The sequence below is a fragment of the Bos indicus genome, chromosome 26, assembly GCF_029378745.1.
Source record: "Bos indicus isolate NIAB-ARS_2022 breed Sahiwal x Tharparkar chromosome 26, NIAB-ARS_B.indTharparkar_mat_pri_1.0, whole genome shotgun sequence".
Classification (NCBI taxonomy): domain Eukaryota; kingdom Metazoa; phylum Chordata; class Mammalia; order Artiodactyla; family Bovidae; genus Bos; species Bos indicus.
Genome location: NC_091785.1, coordinates 23,695,022 through 23,714,396, shown reverse-complemented (window position 1 = coordinate 23,714,396; position 19,375 = coordinate 23,695,022). Strand labels below are relative to the sequence as shown.

Sequence of the window (19,375 nt, the reverse complement as noted above, 5' to 3'; positions counted from 1 at the left end):
TATGTATCTTGATTTGGGTGGTGGTTACATAGATGTGTTTACTTTGTGGATTTTTATGCATTTCTCTGTATACATGTACATTGGTGTTATATGACAGGAAAAATAAAAAGGGAGAAGCAAACAAAATACCACTGAAGGGACCAAAAAAGAAATGTGCATGAATTTAACTCATAAAAAATATAATTGCTCTCTCTCTCTTTTTTTTAATACTGCAGAATTTTCCTCCTGGAAAACTCAGAATGAAGAGTTTCCTCTGGACCACTATTAGAGATAAGATAGTAAGCTCTGAGCAAGGAGACCCACATTTGTTTAATTCTCTAGTCTGTATCTGTTTCTGATCTCCATTCCTGCTGCTGCTAAGTCACTTCAGTCGTGTCCGACTCTGTGCGACCCCATAGACGGCAGCCCACCAGGCTCCCCCGTCCCTTTGATTGTCATGCAAGAACACTGGAGTGGGTTGCCATTTCCTTCTCCAATGCATGAAAATGAAAAGTGAAAGTGAAGCCGCTCAGTCCTGTCGGACTCTTCGAGACCCCATGGACTGCAGCCTACCAGGCTTCCCCATCCATGGGATTTTCCAGGCAAGAGTACTGGAATGGGGTGCCATTGCCTTCTCCGATCTCCATTCCTAATTCCTTGTATATTAGTTTCCCATTGCTGGTGTAACTATTTATCACAAATTCATGGCTTAACGCAACACCAAAGCATTATCTTAGTTCTGGAGGCCAGAAGTCCGAAGTGGGTTTCAGTGGATTAAAGTCAGGGTCTTTTTTCTTTGGCTGTGCTGGGTCTGGGTTGCTGTGCCCAGGCTTTCTCTAGTTGTGGTGCATGGGCTTCTTATGAGGTGGTTTCTCTTGTTGCGGAGCACAGGCTTTAGGATGCCTGGACTTCAGTAGTTGCAGCTTGAGGGCTCCAGCGTGCAGGCTCAGTAGCTGTGGCACACAGGGCTTAGTTGCTCCATGGTTATGGAATCTTCTGGAACCAGGGATTGAACCCATATTTCTCACATTGCAAGGCAGATTCTTAACCACTGGACCACCAGGGAAGCCTAAAGTCAAAGTCTTATTTGGCCATGTTCCTATGTTCCTTCCAGAGGCTTCAGGGAACAATCAATCCCCTTGCTTTCAGCTTTTAGAAGCTGCGGTATTCCTCAGCTCATGGCCCACTTCCATCTTCATAGCCAGCAACAGCCAGCCAACTCTTTCTCACATCACATCACTGACACTGATTCTTGTCTTTCCCTCTTTTACATTGAAAGATCCTGTGATTCCATTGATTCCACCTGGAAAATTCAGACTACACTCCCTTTTTAAGGTCAGCTGACTAGCAAACTTAATTTCATCGGCTACCTTAATTCTCCTGTGCTCTGTAATTGCAACAGTGTCACAGGTTCTGGGGTTTAGGCCATTATTCTCTTCTATCTAAGGGTTTAGATACAATCCTAGTACTTAACCTATTCTCTTTTCAATTAGCATGGATTTTCTTTCAGTTAGCATTGGACCCCAAAAATAGTTCAAAATAATTGTTTGGATGTAAGGAAGAAGCAATGAACTCAACTCTGCATTGCTCAAATGAGAGATTTATTTACTTTTAACTAATAGGACCCTCGTTACAACAGTGCTACAGATACTGAGAAGGGAGGACCCCAGCTCGTGGCAGGCTTGGAAAGCAATGTGTGTCTCAGGGACTACACCCTCTTCCAGTGAAATGCAAGCATCCAGGGATAGTATCTGACATCTGTAGAGAAGCCAAGAAAGCAGATCAAAAGACGGGTGCTCTGAAGTTGTCGGAGAAAGCAATGGCACCCCACTCCAGTACTCTTGCCTGGAAAATCCCATGGATGGAGGAGCCTGGAAGGCTGCAGTCCATGGGGTCGCTGAGGGTCAGACAGGACTGAGCGCCTTCACTTTCAGTTTTCACTTTCATGCATTGGAGAAGGAAACGGCAACCCACTCCAGAGTTCTTGCCTGGAGAATCCCAGGGACTGGGGAGCCTGGTGGGCTGCCGTCTCTGGGGTTGCACAGAGTCGGACACGACTGAAGTGACTTAGCAGCAGCAGCTCTGAAGTTGTGGTGACATAATTTATAATCCGAGATCTTACAGTTATGAGTCAGTTTCTTTTGTGTGGCTCAACTGAATAGTTTCCACAGTATTGAAAGACTGCTGTTCACAGTGGCTCCTTGGACTCGTAAAGAAGGAAGAGACCCAAAAAGTCAGTTGTTGCCCAGGCAGCAGGCAGCAGGAGGTGGCACAGATTGGCTGTTGCCATGGCAACATCGATTCCTGTCCCCCTGGGCAGGCCTGCGGTAGATAGCAATTTTAGAGAACATGTGGACCACCTGCATCAGAATTACCTGGGGAACTAGTTGAAATATTAATTCCCAGGCCACACAGCCATAGACTGGGAAGGGGTCTGGAACTGGCTTTTTTGAAAAGCAACCCTTATTCTTGGTTGTTTGAGAATCATTGACTGAAGAAAATAAAGCATCCCTGTTAAAAATCCCTGTACAAACCCTTGTTGTATATCCTTGGATGAGGCCTCACCTCTTCGCTGTGAAAACTAGAGCCATTTTCTTGCTTACGAAGGCCCAGTCTTCAAAAGACTAAGTAGATGTGCTGTCCCAGGCATTTATAAGCGCTCAAGAAAGTGCTGCGAGTTTAAATAGGCATTTCATGATTTCTGTAAGAATGGAACTTTTTTTTTTCAAGGAATATCTAATAACATCTCACAGAACTAGTCATGTCAAAATATACTTTGGAACTCCCCAAATAAATTTCCCAAATGGGGAATTTAAGGAAAAAGCAAATTAGCCAAGATGGAGCGGTCAGTCTCTCTCAGCCCACGGCCTCTTGCTCTTGCCCCACGTTTTGTAAATAATGATTATGTAGCAGCTGAGAGCACTTCCAGCACTGGGCATGCCCGTCAGGAGGTATGTATTTGGCCATAGGCTAGTTTTGTTCCGTAAGCATATATAAGCTCCACCTGGGGGGACCCTTTTTGCTGTTGCCAGGAGAGAGGTTCGGAGGAGGCGATGGCACCCCCACTCCAGTACTCTTGCCTGGAAAATCCCATGGACGGAGGAGCCCGGTGAGCTGCAGTCCATGGGGTCATGAAGAGTCGGACACAACTGAGCGACTTCCCTTTCACTTTTCACTTTCATGCATTGGAGAAGGAAATGGCAACCCCCTCCAGTGTTCTTGCCTGGAGAATCCCAGGGACGGGGGAGCCTGGTGGGCTGCCGTCTATGGGGTCGCAGAGTTGGACACGATTGAAGTGACTTAGCAGCAGTAGCAGCAGCAGCAGGAGATTGGCTGTGTGGTTATGTTATGTTACGTTGTTAAGTTATGTTAGTCTGCTGCTACGGCTGCTGGGCCAGACAGGAGAGAATAAGTAAGTCTGCGATTCTTGTGGCTTCTCACATTTTCTTCCTGTCTCTCAGCTCGTGTCTTGCCTACCATGGGTTCAGTGAACAGTGTGCACAGTGAGATACAGCAAGACAATTGGTCTCACGAACAGGATCAGCAAGACAAGGGAAATACTGTTCAATATCACTGGGAAGGAGTAGGGTGGGACTCAAGCAGGGTTCGATATGAACCCAGGACTGGAGAGAATGGCTAAGATGCAGGCCTGAGTCTCTGATGTGACCAAGAGGCACCATTCTTTCCCTAGGAAGGTGGGACTATAGCACGTACATAAAGAACACTACAAAGGCTTCCTGATTTTTCTAAGAATCATTGCTGTTAATGAGTCACTGTTGCTGATGAGAGTGTGTTCTTAATATAGATGCTGCTTAACCTGAACTTGTGAAATGCTAGGGGGCTAGCAGTTCTGGTCCCACAGTGAAGAGTGTTCCATCTTAATTAAGCCCAACAACTTGTTATTTAGGAAGCAAAATCTGAATGGTTGGTGATGGAACAGATCTACGTGGAAACAAATTGTACTAGTGTCTCATTCAGGTTCCCACTCTAAGAGACTGCTGATGACTTCACAAGGAAGAACACGGGGATGTAAGAATGAGAGCCCTAATATGCTTTGTTTTTTAAATAATTTAATCAAACTCAACGCATTGTGAAAGACATTAAAATAAAATCCACTCACAATCCTACAACACATTTAGTTACTAATTTATTTATGTAAAAATATATATGGAATCCACAACGTACCAGACCCTGGGCTAGGTGCTGAACTCACTCTCGGGGGATGAGATAAAACACAGTGGACAAGACTGTCCTTGCATCTCTGGAGCTTACAGCCTAATGAGAAGGCAGATGTTAGAGACACAAACACACAAATATTTAACTGCCATTGTGGGAAGTGGAGGGAAAGCATGAAAGAAAATGCTGGGGTAGTGAGACTGGGAAGGCCTTTCTGAGTTACATTTAAGCTAAGGCCATGAATAGAGTTCACAACGTAAATAGTGCTTTATGAAGGGTTGTGGGGACCAGCAACTGAAAAGTGACAATTTGAAATGAGCTCAGTGAACATAGAGGAAACGGTCCTACTTATATATTTGATTTCTTCTTAAAAAATTTCTTTTCCACTTTATTTTTTAATATTTTTATCTGTGTAATAAACATGTGTTTTTTCTTTTCCATTATGGTTTATTTCAGGATATTTAATATAGCTTCCTGTGCTATACAGTAGGATCTTTTTGTTTATCTAGTCTGTGTGTAATGGTTTGCATCTGCTAATCCCAAACTCCCAATCCATCCCTCCTTTGAATACTTTTTACTATGGTAAAATATATATAACATGAAAGCTGTCATTTTAACCATATTTAAGTGTACAATTCAGTGGCATTAGTACTTTCGCAGTGTTATGCAACCATTACCACTGCCTGTTTTCAACACTTTTTCATCATCACTAACAGATGTTCCGGACCCATTAAGCAATAGCTTCCCATTCCTCCCCGCTGCCCCAGTCGCTGCTAACCTCTAATCTACTGTCTGTCTTTATGAATTTGCCTATTTTAAATATTTCACAGAAGTGGTATATAATGTTTTCCTTTTGTGCCTGGCTTATTTTACTTGGTATAATATTTTCTTGGCATAATGTTTTTAAGGTTATCTGTGATGTAGCATGTACCAGAACTTCATTTATTTGTATGGCTGGTCTGTTGTATGGATGTACCATGTTTTGTTTATCCATTCATGTGTTGATGGACATTTGGGTTCATTCCACCTTTTAGCTACTATGAACATTGGTGTGTGTATGTGTGTATCCATTAGAATCCCTGTTTTCAGTTCTTTTGGGTATATACCCAAAAGTAGAATTATGGTAATTCTAGGGGCTTCCCTGGTGGCTCAGTTGTAAAGAATAGGCCTGCAATGACAACCCACTCCAGTATTCTTGCCTAGAGAATTCCATGGACAGAGGAGCCTGGTGGCCCACAGTCCATGAGGTACAGAGTCGGACACGACTGAGCAAGTAATAATTTTCACACACTTGGTTTAGGATTATGAAAATATATTACTATTTCAAACTTGGTTCATATAGAAAATCACCTTTTTATTTTATTTTATTTTTTTAAAATTTTATTTTATTTTTAAACTTTACAATATTGTATTGGTTTTGCCAAATATCGAAATGAATCTGCCACAGGTATACATGTGTTGCCCATCCTGAACTCTCCTCCCTCCTCCCTCCCCATACCATCCCTCTGGGTCGTCCCAGTGCACCAGCCCCAAGCATCCAGTGTCGTGCATCGAACCTGGACTGGCGACTCGTTCCATATATAATATTATATGTATTTCAATGCCATTCTCCCAAATCATCCCACCCTCTCCCTCTCCCACAGAGTCCAAAAGACTGTTCTATACATCAGTGTCTCTTTTGCTGTCTCATATACAGGGTTATTGTTACCATCTTTCTAAATTCCATATATATGCATTAGTATACTGTATTGGTGTTTTTCTTTCTGGCTTACTTCACTCTGTATAATAGGCTCCAGTTTCATCCACCTCATTAGAACTGATTCAAATGTATTCTTTTTAATGGCTGAGTAATACTCCATTGTGTATATGTACCCCAGCTTTCTTATCCATTCATCTGTTGATGGGCATCTAGGTTGCTTCCATGTCCTGGCTATTATAAACAGTGCTGCGATAAACATTGGGGTACACGTGTCTCTTTCAATTCTGGTTTCCTCAGTGTGTATGCCCAGCAGTGGGATTGCTGGATCATAAGGCAGTTCTATTTCCAGTTTTTAAAGGAATCTCCACACTGTTCTCCATAGTGGCTGTACTAGTCTGCATTCCCACCAACAGTGTAAGAGGGTTCCCTTTTCTCCACACCCTCTCCAGCATTTATTGCTTATAGACTTTTGGATCGCAGCCATTCTGACTGGCGTGAAATGGTACCTCATAGTGGTTTTGATTTGCATTTCTCTGATAATGAGTGATGTTGAGCATCTTTTCATGTGTTTTTTAGCCATCTGTATGTCTTCTTTGGAGAAATGTCTGTTTAGTTCTTTGGCCCATTTTTTGATTGGGTCATTTATTTTTCTGGAATTGAGCTGTAGAAGTTGCTTATATATTTTTGAGATTAGTTGTTTGTCAGTTTTTTCATTTGCTATTATTTTCTCCCATTCTGAAGGCTGTCTTTTCACCTTGCTTATAGTTTCCTTTGTTGTGCAGAAGCTTTTAAGTTTAATTAGGTCCCATTTGTTTATTTTTGCTTTTATTTCCAATATTCTGGGAGGTGGGTCACAGAGGATCCTGCTGTGATGTATGTCGGAGAGTGTTTTGCCTATGTTCTCCTCTAGGAGTTTTATAGTTTCTGGTCTTACATTTAGATCTTTAATCCATTTTGAGTTTATTTTTGTGTATGGTGTTAGAAAGTGCTCTAGTTTCATTCTTTTACAAGTGGTTGATCAGTTTTCCCAGCACCACTTGTTAAAGAGATTGTCTTTAATCCATTGTATATTCTTGCCTCCTTTGTCAAAGATAAGGTGTCCATATGTGCGTGGATTTATCTCTGGGCTTTCTATTTTGTTCCATTGGTCTATATTTCTGTCTTTGTGCCAGTACCATACTGTCTTGATGACTGTGGCTTTGTAGTAGAGCCTGAAGTCAGGTAGGTTGATTCCTCCAGTTCCATTCTTCTTTCTCAAGATAGCTTTGGCTATTTGAGGTTTTTTGTATTTCCATACAAATTGTGAAATTATTTGTTCTAGCTCTGTGAAGAATACTGTTGGTAGCTTGATAGGGATTGCATTGAATCTATAAATTGCTTTGGGTAGTATACTCATTTTCACTATATTGATTCTTCCAATACATGAACATGGTATATTTCTCCATCTATTAGTGTCCTCTTTGATTTCTTTCACCAGTGTTTTATGGCTTTCTATATATAGGTCTTTAGTTTCTTTAGGTAGATATATTCCTAAGTATTTTATTCTTTCCGTTGCAATGGTGAATGGAATTGTTTCCTTAATTTCTCTGTTTTCTCATTATTAGTGTATAGGAATGCAAGGGATCTCTGTGTGTTGATTTTATATCCTGCAACTTTACTATAATCATTGATTAGTTCTAGTAATTTTCTGGTGGAGTCTTTAGGGTTTTCTATGTAGAGGATCATGTCATCTGCAAACAGTGAGAGTTTTACTTCTTCTTTTCCAATTTGGATTCCTTTTATTTCTTTTTCTGCTCTGATTGCTGTGGCCAAAACTTCCAAAACTATGTTGAATAGTAATGGTGAAAGTGGGCACCCTTGTCTTGTTCCTGACTTTAGAGGATGATTTTTATTTTTTTCAAGCATCTGTTTTGTTTTTTTAAAATCCTCTTGGGCTCAAAGATCTGAAAGAAACACATTTTAATGTTTTACCAGCTTCATCAACTTTAGATTCTGAGCCATTTAATTAAGTCCAGCAATAAGTTTATTATTTCAGTTACTATTTCAGAACTAGTTGATACCATGGGCAATATCTAGTCTCCATCTTTTCTGAGAAATTGTCAGGAGGGAGAAAACAAATATTAAGCATATATTATTAGGAGCTATGAAATGTACTTTACATACAGCGTACCTTTTAATTCTCACATCAGCCCTCTGAGATAGGACTCACTAGGTAAAGAATCTGCCTGCCAGTGTAGGAGCTGCGGGTTCAGTCCCTGAGTCTGGAAGATCCCCTGGAGAAGGGCATGGCAACCCACTCCAGTATTCTTGCCTGGAGAATCCCATGGACTGAAGAGCCTGGCTGGCTACAGTCCATAGGGTCACAAAGAGCTGAACATGACTGAAGTGACTGAGCACGAAAGCATACACATGTTTAGCTTTAGGAGGAACCACCAACCAAGGCTGCACCATTTTACTTTCCTACCAGCAATGTGGGCGGGTTCCAGTTTCTCTACATCCTTACCAACACTTACCTCCTTTTTCTTTTCTTCCTTAAAGTAGGTATGAAGTAGTATCTCTATGTATTTGGTTCTTACTCTTCTGTCTCCTCAGGAATCCATCTATCGCGAAACTTTAAAGTTCTTCGGGGCCACTGATGTAGCGTGGGTCTTCTAATGACCTGATTTCATGTTTTTCCTAAGTGTCTAATTTCTTAAATAGATGTTCAGCCACTCTGGGGTTAAGTATGGAGGATGTTCGATAAATAGGATTGTGATAAATGTTGCAGATCTTGTCTCTCTCATGTTGTATACACCCAACAGAAGTTTCCAACAGGCATCTAGGAGTTCTTTGCTCGATTCAAATGAGTTAATTTTCGTGAGTGTATGAGGCAATTGATCAGTTGGTTACATCCCATTCATTGAAACTGCAGACGTGACCTCTGTCACTCCTCTGCTTTATGCCATCAGGTACTTATGATAAGGCTGCAGATCATTTATCTGATCTACAGTGCCCTGCGAAGTCTGGTTCCACCTCCTTCTGGATCATTTTTTGGCCACTTTCTCCCTTTTTCTTAGGCTGCTGTATATTCTGCAGATATATAAGGTCCAGCCCTACTTCAGGACCTTTATGCCCACAGGTCCCTCTTTAACGATTTCTCTACTCCTCCAAGTAAGCCCCTCTCTCACTTTTTTTTACTTTAGAAAGTTCTATTCAACCCCTGGGTTGGGAAGATCCCCCGGAGAAGGGAAAGGCTACCCACTCCAGTATTCTGGTCTGGAGAATTCCATGGACTACACGCAGAGTCGGACACGACTGAGCAACTTTCACTTTGATTCATCTATTCAAGTCCCAGCTAAGATGTGATTTCCTCAGAGAAATGCTTCCTGACCCTCTCCCTGCCCCAAAGCTGACCCCCTATTTTGTTTTCCCTCAAAGCATCTTTTACTTTTCCTGCATAGCAGTTACCAGAATTGTAGTAAAATTATTTGCTTATTTAAAGTCCATCTTTCTAGGCAGTCAGAAATGTGCATGAGGGCAGCAACTCATGTCTCTATTGGTCAGTGTGAGGCACATGGTAGGAGCTCAGTGCATATTTTTGAACTCATGTAGGTGCTCCTAAGTCCTACATGGACGTCCTTCTCTCAAGTTGAACTAGATGTTTCTAGTTGGACTAAATGTTTTCTAATTAATTGTCTCCTCACATAATACCTGTACTGGCATTATTACAGTTAAGTGCTGACACTGTGCTGTTAGAGAAAGATAGATGAAAAAGAAAGGAGACTTGCAAGCTGGCTGATTGGATCTCTGACTGAACACTTCCTGGGAGAAAGCTTTGGGGGTAGACTCTTTCTAGGCCGTAGGCCAGGATGTTGGGCAATGCTTTCATTTCTCTGAGGGATTCTGCCAAGAAGCAGAAAACTGATGAATGACCTATGAATGCATCTCACATTCTGGGTGATCCAGAGTTTATGGTATTCTAGGGGAAAATTGTGTTAATCAGAAGGGTAGGGCAGCCATGTAGGTTCTTAGGCAGGAAGTTTGGTGAGAAGCCATCCAAGGCCACAGTGGGATGGTCTTTCTTGCCAAGTACTGCCTGAGCCCTTCAGCCAGTGTCAAGACAGAGACACCAAGCAAGCCACTTAAGGCTCTTCTTTGCTTCTATAGGCTCTCCAACCTTCTGTTAGAAGGTTGTTTCATAGTTGGCATGGCTTGTCTTACTCCTGAAAGTCATGAGACCAAGAATCTTGTACTTTTGCGTTTTTTTTTTTAGCTTAATATTTGATTTAAAAAGCAATGCATGAGTGCTTTTATCTTCTAAAACATTACAACTAAAGCTAATACCCCCTTTGAACATTACCCAGAATCTTTGTCTTTTACCCTTATCTTTAAAGATAACCTCTGATTAAGAGTTTGGCCTATAGCCTTACAATCTGTTTTGAAAGTCTTAGTTTGGGCTGATGTAACGGGATACCTGAGACTGGGTGGTCTCTAAATGATAGAAATTTATTTCTTATAGTTCTAGGGTCTGGGAAGCCCAAGATCAAGGTATTATTAGGTTCAGTGTTTGGTAAAGGCCCACTTCCTGGTTCAGAGACAGCAGTCTTCTCTTCTTGCTGTGTCTCACAGGGCAGAAGGGAGTAGGCAGCTCTCAGGGATCTCTTTTATAAGGGCACTAATTCTGTTTACTACCCTCACAATCTAATTACTTCCCAAAGGCCCACCTTCAAATGCCATCACATTGGGGCTGAAGTTTCAGCATATGAATTTGATGGGTACACATACATTGTCTATAGCAGGATGATAAGAAATTATGGTATGTATGTTTGTGTTTTATATTAACTTTTGACTTTGAAATAAGTTTAGATTGACAGAAGAGTTACAAAGATAGTACAGAAAGTTTCAGTGTGCCCTTCACTCAGCCTGTCCTAATGTTAATGGCTTATATAACTCTGGTTCAGTGACCAAAACTCAGAGGTTAATATTGGTACAATACTATAAACTATAGACTTTATTAGAGTTTCAACAGTTTTCCCCCTAATGTCCTTTTTCTGTTCCAGGATCCAATCTAGGATCCCAAATTGTATTTAATTGTCTTGACTCCTGAGTCTCCTTCAATCTGTGATAATTCTCAAGTCTTTGCCTGGCTTTCATAACCTTAACAATTTCAAGGAATCCAGGTCAGGTATTTTGTAGAATATCCCTCAATTTGGGCTTATTTGATGATTTTTCATGATTAGACTGAAATTATGCATTTTGAGGAGAGTGTCTATATGAAATCAATCAATCTCATGCTGCAACTTGCTGTTTTCATTCAAAACTATGATTTTGCTGCTAAGCTGCTAAGTCACTTCAGTCGTGTCCGACTCTGTGCGACCCCATAGACGGCAGCCCAGCAGGCTCCCCCGTCCCTGGGATTCTCCAGGCAAGAACACTGGAGTGGGTTGCCATTTCATGATTTTGAGATAGATCTAAATTAGCATATAGATCAAGCTCACTTATTTAAAGTTCTGTACAGAATTCTTTTACTGTAAGAATTTTCTATATTTTATTTAGCTATTGCCCGATTGGTGGGCATTGGCTGATACCAAATTTTCTTTATTTGCAGTATCATAGCAATTATCCTCATTCATATCTCCATAACATCGGATTATAGTAGATAACTAGAAGCGGCATTGCTGAGACATGGATTTAATAGATGTTGTCTGATTGCCCTCTAAAGTGGCTGTGCCAATTTACATTCTGATATTATGAAGCTTGAAAATTGTTGCCAGTTTGAGTTTTAATTCCATTTCTCTGGTTAGAGATTGGGCATCTCTTTGTATTATTACTGGCAATTTATAACTTTCTTTCTGTGAACTGCCTATTTACATTTGCCCATTTTTCTAGTGAATTTTTTTCTTTTTGATTTATTGCACCCTTTATATGTTGCAGATACACATCCTGTTTTATATATTACAAATGTTTTCTCGTAGTATGTTATCCCTTTGTTTCGCATTTTTTTTTCTTTATTTCATCTAATTTAAATTTTTTTTCTGATTTTTTTTCTTTTGGAAACAAAGTTCTTGATTACGAAAGTAATATAAACAGTGTAGAAAATCTGGGAAGTTTACAAAAAAGTATAAAGAAGAAACCACCCTAAGTCTTTTTACTGAGAGAAAACCCTATGAAAACCATACTCAATTACATATTTCCTTCTAGTCTTCGTGTGTGTGTTTGTGTGCATGCACTTCATTTTCATCACATTGCATATATATATTTATTTGCTTAGTGTCATGATCTTTAGACACAAACTTTGGCCTTTTTCCATGTGCACTTGGTTTAAAAGTAGTGTCAGACTACCTTCAAACTCCTATTTCTTTTCCCCACACATCCTGAAAAATCCAACAGGTAAGAGGTCAGGGCCTGTCCTCAGCCGACCTGTACTGAAGTTGGCTCAAAAACACAAGAGAGGGTAGAAATATTCCAGCAGAGCACTTATTAAAAAGTCTTGGAAGTTTTAGTTGACTGCAAGCTCAATGAGTCAATAGTGCAGGTGCCAAGAATTTTATTTCTTGACTGCAAGGCAATAAGCCCTACGAGGCCTGCTTTGCTCTGATGGTATCACAAATATTTGATTCACTCTTGGGCAACATACTCTGAAGGAGCCACAGTCAAACTGACCACATGTGTGAGAAGAATGAAGACAGAGACCCTCAAAATCAGGACAAAGGAAGAAACAATGGAAGCAATGGGAGATACTAGTTCGGAAAAGACAAGATCTTGGGCAGAAGTCTTCAAGTATCTGAAAAGTAGAAGGTGGGAGAGAGATTAGACCTGTTTGTTCTCTGAGGCTCCAAAGGACAGGACTTGGGCCAGAGAGTGGACGCTGAAGAAACACCTTCTGGCTGGTCAGAGCTGCTGAGGCGAAGGCTTTCTGTCATTGAGCAGCTTTTTTTCAGACGCGAGTTGGTTGGGGTAGGAGTTGATATAATTCACCTTTTTTTGAGGATTATGTGCTAGGCCTGTGCCGAGAACATTTCCTCTATTATTTCATTCTGTCGTCATCCTAAGAGGTAGGCACTGTTGTTAAGGATGTATTAACACCCGTATTAAGAATGAGGGAGGTGGTATGATGAACTCAGGTATATCGCACAAGGTCACACAGTTGGCGAGCTGTGGAACCGAGACTCCAATCCTTTCTGACAAACCTCAAAGTCGTACTTTTATTATTTTATTTTATTTATTACTTTTATTTTATCGTATTTTATTATTGGGACTCAGGCGTAGTTTGGGCCAGAGGACTTTTTGAGGTCCTTTCGTCTGGAAGATTCTGTGACTGGGAAAAACGGATGCCTCCACCCCGCTAAGGGTAAGCGTCGGAGTGTCAGTGAAGTAGTCCAGGGCCCTGCAGAAGGCCCAGGGATGGAGACCTAAGGGACATGGAAGGGTTGTCAACGTGCGTCACCCGACAGCTCAGCAACAGGCGATGTTCTGTTATTTGACGATCCCCAGACCCGCGCCAGGGACCCGGACGCTGGCGCGCCTTGCGCCCGCACTCCCGCAGCAGCGTGGCCAGGGAGCGTCGCGGCGGCCGGGTTCTGCGGCGGAGCTGGGGGACGGAACAGCGCGCCGGTCCCTGGCAGGGCGCTAGCGCGGGGGGGGGGGGGGGGGGGGGGGGCGGTGCCGGGGCGGCGGGGGCGGGGAGAGCGCGCGCCCAGGAGGCTGCGGCAGTTGCGCGCTGGGATTGCTGCCGTGCGGCGGGGCCGGTGAGTGCGGCGGTACCCGCGGGCGGGCGGGGAAGGAGCGGGCGGGCGAGGGAGCGAGGTAGGATGCGCGGCAGAGCGCGCGACCTGGGCCACCCCGCACCAGTCCTACTCGGCTGCTGCGCCCCTCAGGCCCCTCTGGTCTGAGTGCGCGCCCGCGGACCCCGCACCCCAGATTCCGCACGCCCCCAACCCCAGGTCGCCCCCTGCCTCAGAGCAGCCCCTTCCTCCGCGCCGCGGCGACGCCCCCGGCCCCACGTCACGCTCGCGCCATTGTTTCCCGGCCTTGGGCTCTCCGGGACCCGCCTTACTCTCTCAGCGCGGCCCCTAGTCTCAGCAGTCAGTCTTGCCGCGTTCCGGCCCGTTACCCAGCTTTTCCCTCTCGCTGGTGGTAGCCCCTATCCCACCTCTGGCAGACATCCCTTTACTCAGTTCAGCTTATTTTTTCCTGCCGACGCCTGGCTTCCTCCCGTCCGCACCCGATGCCTGCCTTTCCGCCAAGTTAATGGGCCTCCCCTCCCCGTGCGCGTTCCCGGTCGACCGCCCGAGGAAGTAGCCGGCAGCTATGTGTTAGGATGCAAGGTTGACTGCGATGTAGCAAGAACCACCAGAAATTGCCAACTGAAACCCCACAGAACACTGTGGTCGTTTGCAGCACTTCCTTGGAAAGCTCACTTCGAATTGCAAGCCACCACGAGAAAAACGTGCTAGTTCTTTCCCAATGGCTCTCGAGTCCGGGGCCAACTGTCTAGTGGCAGAGCATTTTTTTCCTGGGGACCCCTGAAGCCCTTGAGAGCAGAGAGTGAGATGCGAATCTGAGGCCTGAAGCTGTAGTTATAAGCATGACGTTTGGGGGGCTTTGACTCTGGTAGGCCTTAGCTTTTAAAGGCAAGTAGGTAGAGTTGGGTGTTAGATGTAGCGTTTTCCCTTGACTTCGGGCCCTTGTTTTGAGGATGCATTGTAAGTGCAGTGCTCTGCAGTGACTAGTCACCATTATAGGGTTGTTTTTGTGCGTGCGTGTGCGTGTCCAGATTCTTCATGATTGAACTTGTTTCGTATTGTTTATATACTGTTCATTTTGCTTCTTAAAGCAGTAGATGCAAACTCTGGTAACTGTAATGTGAAAGAGTGCCATTTATCAGTGCAGTTCAGTTGCTCAGTCGTGTCCGACTCTTTGCGACCCCATGAACCGCAGCACGCCAGGCCTCCCTGTTCATCACCAACTCCCGGAGTTCACCCAAACCCACGCCATTTATCGTGGAACCGTAATGTTACTGAGGTCCTTTCAGATATTTACCTCGACACTTTTCAACATGATTAGAATTTTTCCAGATGAAGGCATCCAAGCCTGAAGAGGTTAAGTTCAAGAAGACACAGCTTGTAATTAAAAGCAGAACTCCACATGCTGGGCTGATGCTAGTGCGCATAAACTTTATTTTGGAAATGCTTTTCTATTGCAGTATAAGCCCCTACATTTCGGTATAGCTTGCTGCATTGTTCTCATCAACCCAGAATTTAGATTTTAGAATTTAATGATCAACTAATCTGTAAAGTGAGAGAGCCCAAGGAGATGCTCGGCAAGGGTTCATTCAGCTCCAAGATTTGATTCCATTGTTTGAAAATTTATAATTGGCTGCTGCTGCTGCTAAGTCGCTTCAGTCCTCTCCGACTCTGTGCCACCCCGTAGACAGCCTCCTACCAGGCTCCTCTTTATAATTGGCTACAGGTTTCCAAAAGTTTATAATTGTAGGAAGATTTATATAGATATTTACAAAGGGTATCTGCAAGCCTGATTAGTTATTTCAGGTGTAGCTTCCTAAAGAAAGCCAGAGTAAGTGGAATGTTGGCAGAACGTTCATCTTCTGCCTCTAGGCTATTTCTAATTTCTACTGCTTAATGGAGTAAAGAGAGGGCATAAAACTTGTTTTTAAAGTACATCTTTTTATTGCTTGCCTTTCTTACCCAAAAGCAAAATTTAATAGTTAAAAAAATCCCCCAACTTTATCACATTATTTGTGACAAATATCTTTTCTAGTTCTTTTATTTTTTTACAATTTATTTATTTTTTGGCTGTGGTGGGTCTTCGTTGTGTGGGCTTTTCTCTAGTTGTGGCGAACAGGGGCTGCTCTCTAGTCCTGATGAGCAGCTTCTCTTGTTGTGGAGCACAGCCACAGTGGACTTCACTAGTTGTAGAACGTGGGCTCAGTAGTTGTGAACAGGGCTTAGTTACACTGAAGCATGAGGGATCTTCCCACGGGACCAGGGAGCAAACCAGTGTCCCTTGCATTGAAGGGCAGGTTCTTAACCACTGGACCACCAAGGATGCCCCTTTTCTAGTTCTTATGTAAATATAATTTTTATTTAGTTACATTATATTATATTCCTTTTTCATATTTTAAAATTTGCACTTCCCCACGTATCTGGATGTCGTCCATGTATCTAGAGAATTCATCTACTTTTCTTTTGTGGAGGTTCCATAACATGATTTTATGCCTAGTAGTCACTAGTGCCTGGCATATAGGCTCTCAGTAAATTTTTGTTGAATGAATGTAATATTTTGAACTGCTTAGGCAACATCTCGGAACACAAAATGTTAAATATCGCAGGGCATATAGTAAATGATGTGTGAGCAGTAAAGGTGATCAATACAAAGGCACTGAGCCAGGAGATGGCATCACATATGTTTAAGGGCCTGGGTTTTGGAGTCTGTGTTTGAGACCTGGCTTGCCATACCATTCATGCACCCTTGGAGAATTAACCTTAAGAGAACCTCACTCAGTTTCTCTCACCATGAAAAAGGGAAAAATAGAACACATTTCACAGAGTTGTGTGGGTTCAATGAGATAATTCTAGCACCCATTAAATTCTCTATAAATGTTAGCTATTTGTGTGTGGTGGTGGCTTTTTTTTTTGGTTCAAAATGGAGAGATTACTGTAGGTTGGTGGAATCAGGGAAAATGGAAAATGACACCTGAGAGTATGGAAAAAATTATATTGAGGGTTTGCTGAATAGATTGCTCTCACTAAAACAAAGAATTTGGTAGATCAATAGTATGAAATAAAACTGGAGTGAGAAATTCGAGTAAACTATTCACAAGATAGGCTACATGGGTTTCTTGCAGATAGAGCAGAATTAATGAAGCAAGACGGCCCTTATTTACAAGTAGCTGGTGTTTGTTTCATTTTTAAAGTTTAGCCCTGAAAAAGTTACTTGTTTTAAGGAAATTGATAGCAAATTGTTATGCAGTGTTGAGTCCTTGTCGCTTGAACAGAATAAATGTTTTAACGACTTTTTACCATTTGAAGCAATTACCTTAAAGCAAATATTATTTGAAACTTGTGTCCTATGATTGGTTACCAAAGTTTGCAGTGGCTGTTTTCCTTTTCATGAAAAACAACTTTAGCAGTACTGCTCACCCCACCGCCCCCTGCCAGCAAAATGGCAAGCAGAGCAGCAAAATGACCCCCCCACCCATTTTGGTGAAATACAGAATCAGAAGTAAATTGACTCAGTGTTGAACTATTTGTTCATGTGTTTCTTTTCGTTGGGAAGCATTATCAAAGAGTGTGAGATGAAAAAACCTGCTGTGTCAGGTCTCCTTAGAAAGAGAAGATTGAAATCTGGTGCCTGAAGTTTAATGGTTGAATATGTACTGTAGGTTCCTTGTTCCCGGACCAAGGACTGACTCCGTGCCCCCTGCAGTGGAAGTGCAAAATCCTAACCCCTGGACTGCCAGGGAATTCCCTGTATATTTTATATGTGTCTATATAAAATGCATATATATACATATAAAATATACATGCAGGTTCCAGAGGATAGTGGAGGACAGAGAAGCCTGGCATCCATGAGGTAGTCACAGAGAGCAACAAAAATATACATATCAGCAAATGTGTTGGATATAGTAGGGCTGTCATATCTGGCTGCAAAATGGGGAAAAATCGGAAGGACGGCTGTACTGTGCCATTTTATATAAGGAGCTTGAGCATCTGGGAATTTTGGTATCTGTGATGAGGGGGTGTGTGTCCTAGAACCAGTGCCCCCATGGATTTGGAGGGACCACTGTGTTTGTATGTTTCCCTTTCAGATGTCCATGGAGTACATGTTTTTTAATGCTTCTTGGTTCAATTTAATGTGATTTCTTTAATATTTTAAATTTATTTAAAAATATGAAATATTTTAAAAAGAATATAATGTAATCATATTAAGTACAGTTCATATTTATTTTGTGTCTTTTTTCCCCCCATATTAGTCCATGTTCTAATTGTGTAGTCTCTCTTTTCAATTTACTGTATTTTTCAAAGGGATAAAATTACCAATGCAGTTAAGGCCTGTATGCACCCTTGCTGATACTGTTCCTCTCTTTTGCCCTTTCATGAATTCAGTAATTATTCCCATTATATTTGTATACTTTTACTAATATGTGTATATCCATAAAAGGGTATACGCTCTTGTTTAATGTGTTACGCACGTGATTCTCTTGTTTAAGGTACTATGCACAATAAACAACTTGCTTTTGATTCATTTTGATTTTATATTTTTGAAGATATTTCATGATAAAGCATTGATGAAAGAAGCTCATATGAAGATTTTTAAAATTTTTTGATTGGTTTATTTGGTAGTGCTGGGTCTTCATTGCCGCGCTTGGGCTTTCTCTAGCTGTGGCCAGCCGGGGCTATGCTCTAGCTGTGGTACAAGTGCTTCTTGTTGCGGTGGCCTCTTTTGCTGCAGAGAGGACGCTCAGTAGTTGTGACACACTGGCTTAGTTGCCCCATGGCATATGGAAACCTCCCGGGCCAGGGATCGAGATGGTGTCCCCTTCATAGGCAAGCGAATTCTTAATCACTGGACCACCAGGGAAGTCCCCATATGAAGATTTTGGGGGGAGTATGTTTTTTGGAGGGGGCTATGTTTGACTTCTAGCCCAGCCTGTGTTTCCAGGTCTATCCCAATATTGAGGCTGTTCTTTTTAAAATTTATTTTATTGATGTGCATTGATTTATAGCATTATAAAAGTTTCACGAATATAGTATTTCTGATTCTGTATACCCTTTGCTCACCGCCAAAAATGTAGTGTCCATTGATCACCATATAGTTGATCTCCTTTACCCATTTCCCTTTTCCTCTACCGGTGCCCCTGTGGTCACTAGTACTCTTTTCTATCTATGTTTTTGTTTGAGTTGGTTTATTTATTGTTTATTAGTTTTTTATATTCCACATATGAATGAAATCATACAGTATTTGTTTTTCTCCATCTGGCGTGTTTCACTTAGCATAATGTCCTTAATGTCCATCAGTGTTACTGCACGTGTCAAGATTTCATTGTCTGATGACTGAGTACTATTCCATTGTGTATATATGTATATATACGCCACATCTTTTCATCCCTTGATTCCAATCCTGACTATTGTGAATAATACCAGAATGAACATAGGTGTGTGCATGTATCTTTTTTCAGATTAGTGTTTTCATATTCTTTGGATAAATATCCTTGGAAGCTGGATCATATGGTAGTTCTGTTCTTAATTTTTTGAGGGATGTTTATACTGTCTTCCATAGTGGCTGCACCAGTTTAGGTTTCCACCAACAGCATATGAGGGTTCCTTCTCTCCACATCCTCACCAGCACTTGTTATTTCTTGTTTTGTTTTGTTTTGTTTTGATAGTAACTTTTCTGCCAGGTGAGCAGTGATATCTCTTTGTGGTTTTAATTTGCATTTCCCTAATGATTAGTGATGTTGTTTAACATTGTTTTTGCTGCATATCCATGTTGATATATCTTTAGTTCGTTCATCTTAAT

At 42.0% G+C, this 19,375-nt stretch overlaps 1 protein-coding gene across 3 annotated transcripts in view; it reads left to right on the top strand.

The window, feature by feature from the left end:
- NT5C2 (5'-nucleotidase, cytosolic II) overlaps positions 1–19,375 on the top strand; it is a 149,198-nt gene that overhangs the window by 37,861 nt on the left and 91,962 nt on the right. For 2 of the 3 annotated variants that reach the window (XM_019988578.2, XM_019988577.2), the window contains exon 1: positions 13,511–13,581. The exons of the other annotated variant lie outside the window; for it this stretch is intronic. The gene's annotated coding sequence lies outside the window, so the exon portion shown is untranslated. Of the gene's footprint in view, positions 1–13,510; positions 13,582–19,375 lie in introns of those variants that run through there. 3 annotated transcript variants of the gene reach the window in all.